The following is a 12,500-nucleotide window of genomic DNA, read 5'->3' on the forward strand; positions in this document are numbered from 1 at the left end:
AAAAAAGAGAGAGAGAGAGATCCATAGTTTTTTTTTTTTTTTTTTTTCAGATTACAGACCTATCTATTAAAGCCTAGTATAATTTCTTTTGGATTCGGCATGATACCCCGAGAAAACAATAATGGTTTTCTAACTTGCTCGTCGAAAAGAGATTTTAAACCTAACGCACCCATTACACATGCCAGATTATAAGCTTGAATCCTATCGCTGAACTCTGACCAGAAGCAAATTAAGCATTCACACATTGGATATCTGATGAATTCTTGTCGCTCTGGGAGTGAATCTGATTTGGTTTTATCGTCGTCATTGGTTTATTCACCTCCAATAACCTAATTCTGTCTCCCTTGGCTCTTCACTTTCGTTATATTGGTAGATTTCCTTCTTATAAACCGATTTTTTTTGTTTTAAGAAAATGTTGGGTTTCTTGATTTTAAGAATTTTATTCACAAAAAATGCTCCAATTAAATTCTTTGAAATACGTAGTATCATAATTTGAGACATATTCGTAAAACAATACTCTTTTCAATGTCACTAGTGTAGAAGCAAAGCATCATTAATCAGTTAGCGGACTAACCTCTAATAATTCTGACTCCAGTGTGTCTTAACATTATATTGTTAATTTCCATCCTACTTATAAACCGATTTGTTTAAGGAAAATGTAAAGTTTCCTAATATTGAGAATTATATTCACCAAAAATTTCTGCAATTAAAGTCTTGAAAAAATATAGTTTTATAATTTTGAGACACTCATAAAACAATGCTCCTATCAATGTCACTAGTATAAAAGACTGATTGATTGATTTATGGTTGCTAAAACAGGCGCCACGAGTTGTATAAGAGCAAAGCATCGTTAATCAATTAGCGGGTTCTGCTGGAATCCTTGCCAGCTGGACAGACAGCCCCGTTGGTCCTGTTCCAATACTCACCAACAGAAATTACAAGGGAATTAAGTCCAGGACAAATGGACTAGAGGAGTCAAGAGAACCATATCACCGATAGTAGTTTCATGTAATTCTCTGTTTAACAGCATAATTAAAATATATTCTGCTGCCGATATAACCAAGAATATCCCATAATTTATCAAAAATAGTAAGCTGTTTTCTTCTTTGTCTGAATCTATCATTTTAAGGCTCCCGGTCGTTGTGTGTTATTCTTATGTATTAGAATAAAGATAAATACGCTACAGTGAGAATCTTGGTGAGACATAGCCGTGAAGAGGGGATTTGTCATTAATATTTATATTTTTAGACCATAGCGACATTTTCAAAAGCTGAATTTTGATGAATGTTGTTAGCTATTGATTAGAAGTTCATAGTTTTAAAAGCATATGGAAGCACAGTTGACTATAGAGTTAGGCTACTAGGTTCCATTATCCGTTTCCTCGTAAACTTGTGGGACATTGTGAATTTTTATCAAGATGATAGGAAGGGTTGTAAGTTTAAGGTTCAGATATGATTTTACCAGACTATAATTCATAATAAATGCGATGGGAACTATTAATTATACACGTTTCAAAATATATCAGGATTTTATAGCAGTGTCAAAAATCTTTACCATGAGATCCGTATTAGAAATCACTGGCAGATCCAAAAAAATTTCGTGGGGTGGGCACCAATTTTCATAATATACATACATGCATATATATATATATATATATTACATATATATAATATATATATATATATATATATATATATATATATATATATATATATATATATATATATATATATATATATATATATATACTACATTATACACATAAATATGTATGTGTATTATTATCATTATTGTTATTATTATAATTTTTTCTTAAAATTTTATTATTAAATCTTCAAATCATTATTTTGTCATTATTTTTCATGGGGGGGCATGTGACTAGGTGCCCCCCGCCCCTGGATCCGCTAGCGTTAGAAATGGATTCCCGATGACGGATATCTGAAGAAGAAACCCTTTAGGGAAACTTTGAAATATATACAGATTGGCTAAAGAGTGTATAATTTGAAAATAGCTGGAAGGACCTTTATATAAATAAATAAACCCATATTAGCCTGTGCTGGATGAGACTGGAGCTCTATTAATCCATTAATGCCAGAGGAATTCGAATTAGAGTCGAATCGTTATTTATAGATTATCCCTCTTCTGGTTGGTAAAAGGTTCTACATGGCCAAAATATCATGGTGATAATGGTTATATTACCGGGTATCAGAAGGGTAAGTAGCTGGATAAGGGATGAATGATTTTCAAATTTAGAATAAGAATTTTAAAAATTTGCAGCAAAAATTTAGAATTTTAGTCGGATTTGTCTGACTTTTTTATAATGTTCTCTTATATTACAATAAGAAAGGAACTAAGAGCAATGCGGTCTTGTGAAATAGAATCCATAATTCCTTTTATTTAACATTTCACACTATTAAAAGTGTGTGTGTGTGTGTGTGTGTGTATGTGAGAGAGAGAGAGAGAGAAAAAAAAATAGATAACTTGTGATGATTTAATGTATTGTAGTTTTCTGTAAAAGAAAACTATTATGCCGGAATTGTCTGTCCGCCCGCACTTTTGTCTGTCCGAATTTTTTCTGTCCGCACTTTTTCTGTCCGTCCTCAGATCTTAAAAACTACTGAGGCTAGAGGGCTGCAAATTGGTATGTTATTCATCCACCCTCCAATCATCACACACCAAATTGCAGCCCTCTAGCCTCAGTAGTTTTTATTCTATTTAAGGAAAAAGTTAGCCGTAATCGTGCTTCTGGCAACGATATAGGATAGGCCACCACCGGGCCGCGATTAAAGTTTCATTGGCGTCGGCTTATACAGCATTCCGAGACCACCGAAAGATAGATCTGTTTTCGGTGGCCTTGATTATACGCTGTAGCGGCTGTCCTGAAAACTCGATTGCGCCGAAGAAACTTCGGCTCATTTTTTACTTGTTTATTTTACAATTCAATTGCCTGTACTCCAAAGTAGCTTGGCTCATTTTTTACTTGTTTATTTTACAATTCAATTGCCTGTACTCCAAAGTAGTTTGGCTCATTTTTTACTTGTTTATTTTACAATTCAATTGCCTGTACTCCATAGTAGTTTGTTTTCCATTTGCTGTAATTATTTGCCTCTGTATGAACTGAAATGTATGTTAAACTCCATTTTTCTTCAGTTTCAAGGTGAAATTGAAGGCTCCAAAAGTACATTATTTCGCTTATCACTTAGTCTCAGAATGGTTCAAGATGAAATTGCGATTAATGATTTTGCACGCGACTAGCGTACATTTATCTTATTTGATTTCAGTTGGGAAAGACTAAAATGCTATAAAAAAAACAGAAAAGGCAATAATAACAATTTACTATGCTAGCGAAGAAGATTAATTCAATTACCAGGCGTGTCTGTACCTTTTCTCTTATTATCATGGAACAACGGGTTTTTAAAATGAAATATAAACATAACTCACAGTTTCATTAAAAAATAAAGAACCAATACGTCTGTTCGAATGTTAGTATTGGTAAGAAAATTTTCAACCGTCTACGAAGGTAGAGAAAAATTCAGATTTCTGGAAAATGACGCATGTTGACAATCTTTGCTCAGAGTATAACTAAATAAGCATATGTTTCAGAAAACGGCGAGGAATAAAGTCTTCCATTCTTTGTTTAAGAAAACGGCAAGAAATAAAGTCTTCCATTCTTTCAGGAAAGGATAATACTGCCCTAAAATGGAAGACTGTAGTATCTGCAAAAATACAAAACTGAGAAAAATGGTAGAAACTCCCTTGCCTTATTACTGATTTTGCAGAAACTGCAAATGGGACCCCCTAAATACTCGTGGAAAGCATTGAAGAATTATTCTGAAACTGCAGTAACTTGTGTATTAGTGTTTCACGAGCCCAGTAGGTGGCTTATCTCAATTTCGAAAATTTTGCAGATACTGCAGTTTTCCATTTTATGAAAGAATTGGTGACCGTTTATTCACTAATACCTACATGAATGTGCGTGTACACTTCACTTCTGATCGTGACAATTTGGAAAAAAAAAATATATCGTTCCAAACATTTGGAGAGAAGTCGACATCGAGTATAGTCTATTCTCATCTCTTTGCTTTTATGCAATCAACCTTTTCTTTTTCAGTGCAACAACAAAAGAAGGGAAAAATTGCAATTTTGATGAAAGTTCGTTGCAAAGCGTTTGATGTTTTGTTGCTTCGGGGCTGTTCAATAATTCCCTGCCTCAGACAAAAATTCATTTCTCGTTCACTCTTTTGCCAAGAGAAATGAAATAGTAGCTGGAACGGTGGCGAGACTTAATGTCGCATGTCACTCAGATTACTTTTGAGCTTTTTTTTTTTCTAGATATAATTGTAGTTCGAAAAGAAAAATAGAAATCAATCTCGCCTTCCGCAGGTAATCGAGAAATATGACAATGTTTCAGGTATTTTATAGAACCAAATTAATGGGACTTTCTCCGCTCCCATCCTAAGTTCATTTTACAGTCTAACAAAATATATTGAAGTAAGATAATGCACAGAGACTAAATAATTTCTTGATTCTATTGCGTCTTTGCGTTTAAATTTGACTTTTTTTTTTTTTTTGCGTTCTGCCTGACTGTCGATAAAAACAAAACATAAATTTTACTTTACCGAAACTAAACAACAGGGAAGATATCCTTACTAGAAATTCTTTGTTATTTGTAATGAACTGTTGTAGAAATTAAAGTGTATTTTTATCTTGGCTTAATTGAACTAAAGTGGATATAGAATTTAGACCGAATGCCAAGCACTGGGACCTATGAGGTCATTCAGCGGTGAAACGGAAATTGACAGTAAAAGGTTTGAAAGGTGTAACAGGAGGAAATTCCCGCAGTTGTACTATGAATCAATTGCTAGGAGACGGCACTACTCCGCTACGGAGGTCTTTGCTTAATGAAATGAATTTAGGAATGAAATAACAGTGCAATGAAAATTCATAAACTTCCTGTTATATATACAGTAGTGTTATTAAGCTACTCGAATTCCAACCTTTTTTTTTTCTTCTTTTTTTTTTTGCAATAAAATATCCCATTTACTATCGACTGGGTAAGTTCCAGGAATGTCGCTTTAGGAATGGAAAGGTATAACATTTATCTGCCGTTATGAAGCCAAAGTTAAATGCTCTCAATATGCCAAGATATATTACCGATTTTATCGTCGTTTCAACAGTTAAGAAGCAATTTTACCTTGAAGCATCCTTCCTGTATTTCGCTTCAGTTCAAGTCTTATGCATTTACTGAACCACGACAAAATGAAACCTTGGTTTAAACATCTGCGTTCGATTTTACTCACTTTTTTAATCGGAATTAGGATCAACACAAGCTTTGATTTCTTCTCAAGTCATGTAACGTGAAGTTCACGACGAGATATAAAAGGCAGTGAAGTGATGTATAAACAAGTAAAAAGTGCGCCGAAGTTTCTTCGGCGCAATCGAGTTTTCTGTACATCCTATAATCAAGGCCACCGAAAATAGCTCTATCTTTCGGTGGTCTCGGTATAATGCTGTATGAGCCGTAACCCATGAAACTTTAACTACGGCCTGGTGGTGGCCTACCCTATATCGTTGCCAGAACCACTGAGGCTAGAGGGCTGTAATTTGGTATGTTTGATTTTTAGACGGTGGATGATCAACATACCATTTTGCAGCCCTCTAGCCGCAGTAGTTTTTAAGATCTGAGGGCGGACAGAAAAAGTGCGGACGGAAAGACGAAGCCGGCAAAATAGTTTTCTTTTCAGAAAACTAAAATGTGATTCTTTTTATATATACTACTTGAAAAACATGTAGATTGATTGCTGCCTTCCCTAAAATTGAAGAGTAAGAAAGATTTCTGGCTATTTGAAGTTGACGATATAGAGGGAGTATTGACAAATTTAATTTACTCCAAATAATTAAAAACATTTATAGACATATTATGGTAGACTAATTAAATTACAACAAGGCGCAAAAACAAGCATATTACTAGACATTACTTTAACCAACACACTAGGTATAACACACATATAAGGTGCGTTATAATGGGAAAAAGTTGAATTCATTCTGATATCAGTTTAATTATTTTCCTGATTATCTTTGTGAGCAATAGCAGTAAAGTTAGGTAAATATACGTTAGATTAAGGTTTATTATACTAGAGTTATTATATATAGGTAATGGAAAACCTATAAACATATAGCCTTTCGCCGATAGTATTTTACCGTAATGCTCATTACTGAAAATACCATTTGACTAAAAAGGTTAAAAAAATAATGGGTTTTTCAAAACGGCAGCCTACCTTGCATAGGTTATGGAACGGTCACACCAAACAAGGACATTAGTTTATCCAATGTATAATCGAGCCAGTTTGCATATCCGTGCTTGCGTGTTTTTGGAAACACACAAGCGTTTAGTTTTCTGTAAAAGAAAACTATTGTGCCGGCTTTGTCTGTCCGTCCGCACTTTTTCTGTCCGCTCTTTTTCTCTTCGTCCTCCGATCTTAAAAACTACTGAGGCCAGAAGGCTGCAAATTGGTATGTTGACCATCCACCCTCCAGTCACCAAACATACCAAATTGCAGCCCTCTATCCTCAGTAGTTTATATTTTATTTAAGGTTAAATTTAGCCATATTGGTACGTCTGGCAACGATGTAGGATAGGCCACCACCGGGCCGTGGTTAAAGTTTCATGGGCCGCGGTTCATACAGCATTATACCGGTGGCCATGGTTATACACAGTAGCGGCTGTACAGAAAACTCGATTGCGCCGAAGAAAGTTCGGCTCATTGTTCTACTTGTTTTGTATTGCAAATACATTGGTCCATTCCGACTGAAACTTCAAAGATCTTGTTTTATTATTTTTATTATGTCAGCAGCCTATTATGCTAGAGCAGACCCTCAGGAATTTAACTAATTTTCTCGCCTACCAGTTGAAAGTAGATTTTATTTTTTTTTTTTTTTTTTTATAAATTGTCGTTGGTTTTCTTCTCACCTACGAGTGTATTCCATAAAGCCTCTTAGTCTCGTTGTCATTCAATATATTCTTCATTCTTATCTTTTCTCGATCTCTATAGAACCCTTCAGAAGTCGTATTTGTAATTCTCTTGTTTCTTCTTCCATCCTTTCGGCTTTAACTTATGTTTCATTATTTACAGCCCCCCCCCTTTTTTTTTTGTCTGCGCGACAGTTTTCCATTCCATTCTGGAAAGCATCGATGAAAAACGATAAATATGGGCACTCTAAAACACTTTCTTGTGTCTGACCACTTTTCCAAAATGTGTTTTATCACGGGCATATCAATACCAGGATTCCCTTTTCATCCATTCAGCTGCAAAGGTCTATAATTAGGGATCCTGTATCTCTCTCTCTCTCTCTCTCTCTCTCTCTCTCTCTCTCTCTCTCTCTCTCTCTCTCTCTCTCTCTCTCTTAGTGTTTCATCATGATGACTTAAATTTAAACATGCCTCCTATCCCCAGTTTGTAAGACACGGAGCAATATACTTTTAACTTGTAAATGTATGCAGGTTTATGCAAATAAGTAGATAGTTATTTTCCAGTCATTATCATTGCTATGAAATGTTGTGTGTCCAAATTGCGTTTTGAAGCGTTGTGGCAATAAGGTTTTACTCCTTTGGTTAAAGAATAGCGTTCAGCATTCATCCTAATGGATGAGGATATTTATAACGTTTGGGATTACAAAAAATAATTAATTGTTGTGATCTACATAAGAGCGTGTCACGAAAAAGACTTGAAATTGAAAAACCCACTTATTCCCAGAATGCAAAAAAATTTCAAAAATAATTCCGTTGCCTTTTTTTTCAGATCTCATAGAACTCAAGAAAATTGGTGAAACGCCTTATGAAAATTTCTTTAAAAAAGAGAAGTTTTTACAGAGCTGTTAATCTTTTTAGCGATATTTTTATAGATGCCAGGTTCTTTCGATAGATGTTTGACACAGATTGTAATAATAAAACAATTTTTATTTAAACATTTGATGGTCTATATATCAACTTGATTAAAAAAATCCCTCAAAAATAGACTTATTTAAAATAAACTACGCTATATTACTGTGAAATGTTTCGACTATTGTTGAACTGCAATATCTTGGACATTATTCGAATGTGAAATTTGAATCAAAGACCATGGATGTTTGTTCATGTCTACGAGCGAAATACATTTATTCACGAATAGAGCTTGCTTACATTTTCCAAACATTTTCACGTTTTCTACGCAGTTCATTGCATAATTTCATTCTCTTGACAGTCATGTTGATGATACGACGTGGAATTGTTTCTTGTAAAGCTATACACTTTCATTATGAATGTTCCAACTAAAGACGTAGATTGTTTTTAGTTTTCTGTAAAAGAAAACTATTGTGCCGGCTTTGTCTGTCCGTCCGCCCTTTTTCTGTCCGCCCTCAGGTCTTTAAAACTACTGAGGATAGAGGGCTGCAAATTTGTATGTTGATCACCCACCCTGCAATCAACAAACGTACCAAACTGCAGCCCTCTATACTCAGTAGTTTTCATTTTATTTAATGTTAAAGTTAGCCAAATCGTGCGCCTGGCAACGATGTAGGACAGGCCACCACCGGGCCGTGGTTAAATTTTCATGGGCAGCGGCTCATAAAGCATTATACCGAAACCACTGAAAAATAGATCTATTTTCGGTGACCTTGATTATACGCTGTACAGAAAACTCGATTGCGCCGAAGAAACTTCGGCGCATTATTTACTTGTTTTTTTCTTGTTCTTCAGCTTCCCGATGTTACCCTGGCTCTCAAGGCGTTTCCAATTCCTTTCTAGTCAAAATTTTACTTATTTTTTAGTTTTTGGGGTCATTTCAATTGCAAAGGTGTATAATAATAGCCTTTGGAAGCATCTAATTTTTAACGGTATTCCAGCTAAACAATGTATCTCTAATTATTTGTTTCTGATGCGCCTCGTTTGTAAGGTTATTCCCTTCACAAAGGAGTTACTCTCTAGTTATTTCAGTCACAGCTCAGTTAAAATGTAAGAAGTATTTTTTCCTCAGGCTTAATTCAGCCACGGGGTCACTAACTGCTTCGAGGTGCTTCCTCGTGAGATATAATTCAACCTCAGGGACGTCGAGGTCTTTGAAGATTTTATCTTCTACAATAATTTGAGCCTTAAGGATACAGGCGCTTCTTATTTGTATATATTTACGTTCCACAGTGATTGTTTTCTAAAGATCGTTCCTTTTTCAAGCTGCGACAACCACAAAGGTCTTTATTTTTAACCACAGACTCATTCCTAAAGTCTTTTCCCGGCCACAAAGGAATTTATTTCACGTACGCCCTCCTTCTCGGAAGGTTTTCATCAGTTACAAAGGCGTTAGTCTCCCGAAGGTGGTTTTCCCAACCACGGCGTTTCATATTAATGTAACTCCATTGTTGACGGCGTTACCTCACATTCATATCTTCCAAGAAATATATATATTCTCCTCTGGGTGCATATGTTGAGATCAGCAGCGACTGTATAAATCATGTATTCTGAGCTGGATGGAAAAAGGATAAAAAAAAAAAAAAAAAGAGAGAGACATTTGTCCTGATGAGAATAAACGGCTGGGCATTTCTTTGCCGAGGGAGGATGGAGAGTTGGAGGAGGTTAAGTGAAACGGAAGAAGGGGATGGAACAGAAACGGCTAAACTTAGAGAGGGGAGAGGGGAAGAATTCAACAGGACCGGAGGGGAAACAGTTAGCATGCGGATCCTGCATGGGGTGAAAACACTCCCTTTCTCCTCACTCTTACGATCGAGTATTTTCTCTGACTGGACCTGAAACTGCAATTGCTTTGTTTTCTGTCATTGAAACTGGAAGAAATTTTTCAGTGCGCGTACAAAATCAAGTTGTCACTTTAATCACTTATAATCATTAATTATTATTATTATTATTATTATTATTATTATTATTATTATTATTATTATTATTCACTGTAATAAAATTTTCCATGTTATCTTATACAAAATGAGAACTGTAATAACGTTCACTAAAAAGTGAAAAATGCAATATTATTATTATTATTATTATTATTATTATTATTATTATTATTATTATTATTATTATTATTCACCATAAATAAATATCTTTATTATTTTACACAAATGAAACTGCAACTACATTCTCCAGAAAAAAAGTTAAATTACGATCTTACTGAGATTTTTACACCATATATTATTTAGTGTTTTAATACACAAACATCAAAAAGTTTATTTTTGCTTCTGATAAATTCATCTTTCTTTATTCTAACCACTTACAGTCAAATTTAAGCTTGCAACAAGCAACACTAAACTTGAATTCTACCCAAAATTTTCAATCTTTTCTTCTATGTACTTAACCTTTTATTAATACTGTCTATTATTTTAGAATCATTGCTCTCGTTAACGCATTGTTTTCTGCTTATTATACTATTCCATCACAGATGCATTTCAAACAGCCTTATTTTCTTGTTTTAAAATACCCTTGAATTTACTAAATCAGCCCACGCATTCGTTTCATCCTTCATAATATACAGCCAAAACAAATGGCACTTGCTACACTCCAGACTATTATTATTATTATTATTATTATTATTATTATTATTATTATTATTATTATTATTATTATTATATATCAGTCTCGTATGTAAGCACAAGAGATCTTATATGTCTCCCCAACGTAGGAAACCATGTATTGTGAACATGTTCAGTTCCGGTATTGCCTCATCCAGGATTGCGTTGCAGATGTTATATTCATGATTAGTATTGGATCCTGTTTGAACTGCCTCCTAGATTATGATTGTGTTGGTTCTGACTCCCGTGATAGGACACGATTCTTTACTGCATCTTAAGCTCAGATCCTCACATCCTCTGAATCATGTCGCTCATATTTTCCGTATTATATGTTTCTTGTCTCTCGTTTGCATTGTTGGTTTGCGAATAAACATAACGTGGTAGATCACACAAAATGTTCAACCTATTTACAGGATATTTTGGAATCAGAGTCGGCAGTTGTATTAACGTATAACTACTGTGGTTGGGAAACTCGAATGCTAATCGCTCAGTGGCCTAAATAGATTAAGCACAACTCTGCAGGACTGGGTTCGAAAGAATGTCAGTTTAACGTACTTTTCTCAATGCGGTACATTTTAACCTTTACGTTTCTACTTCACTTCAGGTCATAAATAATCTAAGTGATTGAGCCTTTTCAGTTATATCTTAGAGGTAATAGTTACACCAGCGCTCACCGGAAATATCGAAATATCTGTTACAGGAGCTACACTGTATCCTGTAATTGGGCTATCAGTGCTCACGTACTTTAAAAGGCAGGCCTTTTCAATCAAATAAAAAAAGAAGAAACTGTAACAAATAAGCGTGGGGGATAGGGTACGTTCAATATTACCACTAGTGTTACTGTCGGTCATTAATTCCTGTGATTGTAAGTATGTTATGTGGATGTGTAACTGAAACTAGAGAATTTTTAATGTAAAAAAAAAATTCATCCTGAAATGATAAAGAAACAGATTCATCCTGCAAAATGACATAATGAAACATGTATTGCATTATTGTATAGAATTGTGTGCATTTAAATAAAACAATGCTTCGGAATATGCAAACCACGCTCTCTCTCTCTCTCTCTCTCTCTCTCTCTCTCTCTCTCTCTCTCTGTTGAGTTATATGATGTTTTAAATACAATTCAACTCAGTAAATTACTTGTGTCTAAATCTAACGAAAAATACACTTTTCAAAAGAATCACTGACACAAAACGAATGAATGTTCAACCAGTCTGATGTTTACATGCCCCGTTCTGTACAGAGTCAAGCAAATCAAACGCCGGTGATCAATTTCAGCTTTTGATTCATCGTAGGTAGAAAACGGCGCGTGGCCTCGAGAAGCGAACGGTTTCCTGTTAGCCTTTATTGCCGGAATGGAGAATTTTCATTTCGCCGGTAAACTAAAGCAATACCATCAAATCGCCCACTGATTAATTGCTCCGCAGAGCTCTGAAGGTCACCCGGGAATCAGTTCGGTTCTAAAAGCACTTGTTCATTGCTCTCGACATCGTCAAATAATAAGAGTTAACGGATGCAATTGTTGTCGGTAGTTCTAACCTTTTGGCGGTTATTACTGCCATTTCTCCTCTTCTTCTCGTTTTGTGCTGCTGAGACAATCAGTGTTTTATTAAATGGAAAACCTTTTGAGCGATGTATTACGTTATCTTTTGTCTATTTTAATCCTCAGTTTGTTCAACAAACAACCGTTAAAGGATCTTATTAAATTTCATGTGTCTAGCTCTCTCTCTCTCTCTCTCTCTCTCTCTCTGAACTGTTTAATATTTCCCTGTTTTCCAATTTCTATCAACAAACAACCGTCTGTCCATTAAAGGATTGCAATTTCAGAACACACACTGGTTTATACTGTAGTATATCCTATCCTATAATGTTCTAACCTAGAGAGAGAGAGAGAGATATATATATATATATAGAGAGATAGAGATAGAGAGAGAGAGTGAGATATATATATA

The sequence above is a fragment of the Macrobrachium rosenbergii genome, chromosome 43, assembly GCF_040412425.1.
Source record: "Macrobrachium rosenbergii isolate ZJJX-2024 chromosome 43, ASM4041242v1, whole genome shotgun sequence".
In the NCBI taxonomy this organism is placed as follows: Eukaryota; Metazoa; Arthropoda; class Malacostraca; order Decapoda; family Palaemonidae; genus Macrobrachium; species Macrobrachium rosenbergii.